Source organism: Abramis brama, assembly GCF_963993115.1.
Source record: "Abramis brama genome assembly, chromosome: 22".
Taxonomy (NCBI): domain Eukaryota; kingdom Metazoa; phylum Chordata; class Actinopteri; order Cypriniformes; family Leuciscidae; genus Abramis; species Abramis brama.
In genome coordinates, this window is record NC_139984.1 from 7536138 (window position 1) to 7539599 (window position 3462).

At 34.0% G+C, this 3462-nt stretch overlaps 1 long non-coding RNA gene across 1 annotated transcript; it reads left to right on the top strand.

Moving 5' to 3' along the window:
• Positions 1-229: 229 nt before the first annotated feature.
• On the top strand, positions 230-2518 carry LOC311073633. Its single transcript, XR_014604184.1, has 4 exons — positions 230-308; positions 391-570; positions 1861-1991; positions 2228-2518. It is a non-coding gene; the product is annotated as an uncharacterized lncRNA (long non-coding RNA).
• The last annotated feature ends 944 nt before the right edge of the window (positions 2519-3462 follow it).

Below are 3462 nucleotides of genomic sequence, written 5' to 3' on the forward strand. Positions count from 1 at the left end.
ACTAAAAACAGAAGATTAAAAATGTAGGCTAATCCAACAGAAGATAATGGCTGGGGTGAAACAGATGCACTCACAGTATTTAAAAATGATTGTGTCTTTCTGCTTTTCTTCAGAAATGCATGTTATTGTGCAAGTTGTGTAGACTGTCAATGGAGTGACAGAAAATGATTTTTTTTTTAGAAATACTTTTTATTGTGTGATTGCTGTTTTCAGGAAAATGCTCTGGTAACAACTAAAAACAGAAGACCAAAAATGTAATCCAAGAGAAAATAATGGCTGTGGTTAAACAAAGATGCACTCAAATAATGGTAAGCTACATTCTTTATTATACCTTTTATAAACTATTATCTTTATAGTTTAGAATACATAATGACTGATATTGTAGTTCAGGAACCAAGGGAATGCTGAAGGGAATCAAGTGTACGAAGTCCTCCGTTTCCTCAGCCATTAAAGAATTCAGACGTGAAGAGATTGAGGATTTAAAAAATGAAATCAAAGAGCAAAAAGAAGATTTACAATATTAGCGCAGATTCAGGATAAAAACCGAGAGAGAGCTGAAGGAGTGGAAAGGTAATGAAATCTAGTTCTACCACAGCAATTATTCTCAGTACTAAACATCATTTCTCAACAGTTTGCTCGTGGACTCTCTTCTTTTGTATTATAGCATAGTCTGTTTGAATACTCTGATTGACTGGAAGGTGTGCATTCAAATGATGAATGCACAGATAGTTACAGTCAGATTAATAATCATTCTGAATTAATGTGCTGCTTTACTGTAACACACACACATACAGTCCCTCTCACACAGAAACATATTTCTAAGCAACAAGGTCTTAATGTTGCTGTTTTTGGAGTAATTAAACTGACAGCTTCACTAGAGTGATGCTGCACAGACACAGGTAATTCACATATGCACAATCTTTCTCTCTCTCCCTCGTTCATTCATTCAAATAAATGTAATCCAACCACACTAATTTATCTCTGTTGCCTGAATGCTGAGTGTGCAGAATGCAAGATCTAATGCCAAAAAAAAAACCTAATGAAAATGAACTGTTAGTTTTTGCTCTTCCATCAAATTGTGCTCCACAAACGTTAACCCTTGGGCGCTGTCCGTTTGTGGTTTACACTCGGGTTGTTTAAGGTCTCCAGAGACCCCAGGCAACAAAATATAGCCTAATTTTACTCAGTTTATTAATGTTTTTACTCCACATTTGTGCAGTTTTTGGAGGATTTATTATATATTTAAAAATTTATATAAATAAACAAATATTGTTTTTTATACAAAAAACAGCCTTTTATGTAAAATTCACTTAAAAGACCCACATTTCTAACTTTCATTCATGGGGATAACATGGATAATTTGACATGGTTAAGTGTATCATTTTTTTAAAATCTGTTTTAAAAGTAAAAAAGTATTGCAGAGCTCCACTATTTGCTATATCAGTTCAAAAAATGCTAACCTTTGACAAAGTAATTTTATTGTTATAATTGTGATCTTATAATATGTAGATATGAATCCAACTGGAAAAACTTGTGAAAAGATTATTTCAGTTAGTCAAATAGTTGAGCTCTGCAGCGATCTACTGGTTAAAGTGATAATTTTTAACTTTTAAAACAGCATTTTCCACAAGATGGGCAAAAATCTTACACTAAACCATGAATGAAAATTAGAAGTGTGGGTCTCTTATAAAGTGAATTTTACATAAAAAGCTGTTTTTGTATAAAAAAAATATTTGTTTATTCACATAAATAAAAAAAAAAGATGCACTGGTAACATGTAAAAACAGAAGATAATGGCTGGGGTGAAACAGATGCACTCCCAGCATTTAAAAATGATTGTGTCTTTCTGCTTTTTTCCAGAAATGCATGTTATTGGGCAAATTGTGTAGACTGTCAATGGAGTGACAGAAAGATCTCAGATTTCATCAAAAAGGTCTTCAGTTGTGTTCCGAAGATGAACGAAAGTCTTACGGGGTTGGAACGAGATGAGGGTGAGTAATTTAACTTCTTTTACCTGGAGTGTTCAAACTTCAAAGCTATTATTAATGCTGAACAGTAAACCATAAAAAAATAACTGTAAATAGTATGAATACTTTCCACAAACACTTGCTGACACCAAGTTAAATTTAAGAGATTAACTTGCAGATTCATTTTAGGCATAATATATGCCTGTGGTGAAGAGTGTAACTGAAAGAGTTTCTCTGATTCTTTTTGTTTGTTTTTCCAGACTACATCCAAAATATTGTTTCCACATCTGAGATGAAGGCAGTTAAAAGAACCAAGTGGAATAATGAGGATAAGCTCTTCAAAAAAACGCAACCTCTCTGAATAATGTGGGGGAAGATACATGCATGATTTATAAATAAACACTTTAAATACATTGTCTAACTCCCAGCCTGTTATTTGAAGTTATATTAAAAAAAAAGTAAAATCACATTTGTTGCATTGTAGTTGTTTTGTACCTTAATTCATTATATTGCAGATGTGTAAAAATAAACTTATCCTGGTTGTATTTCAATGGTATTGTACAGCATTTTATTACTATTGCATTTCAGTAGTATTGTAGGCTAATTGTACTTTAGTTGAATTATGTATTGCAGTAATACCACAGTTATATTGCAGTATTATTGCGGTACTACCACAGTTATATTGCAGTATTATTGCGGTAATACCACAGTTATATTGCAGTATTATTGCAGTACTACCACAGTTATATTGCAGTATTATTGCAGTACTACCACAGTTATATTGCAGTATTATTGCGGTAATACCACAGTTATATTGCAGTATTATTGCAGTACTACCACAGTTATATTGCAGTATTATTGCAGTAATACCACAGTTATATTGCAGCATAATTGTAGCACTACTACTGAGTAAAACTGCAGTTGTACTCCAGCTATACTCAGGGACGGACTGACAATCTGTGCGTTCTGGAAAAGTCCAGAACGGCCGTCCAACCGAGGGCCGTCGGCACAAAAAAAAAAAAAAGTCTAATAAAGCAATATGAACAGCCAACAGCAGGGGCACTAATACGATCACTTATGATACGTGTAAAAAACAACAACTGAGGAAGAAGAGTCGGCCTACAGCCACTGACAGAAAGTTAGTTTTATAAGGCTGCACTTTTAAATTTGCTACATTATATTTGAATAGTTAAGTTATAGTATAGCAGTGGTCTCCAACGTGGTGCATATGAGTTGCCCGCTAAACACATTCTAAAAATAGCCCCAACTTGCCGTCGTGGTTCCAGACTTCGAATAAATGGTATCATTTTGCGACCTTTTCAACTAAACGTTTCGTTGAACTTTTGCCTCTACAAAATTACCCAACTATCTTTGATTATACGCTGTCATTTGTGTTGCGTATGAGAAACATCAAATGGCAAACGCTCAAAAAGCGGAACAAAACTTGTTTGATCTGAGCAGCACAGAGCATTATCAGCTCGGCCCAAAAAACAGC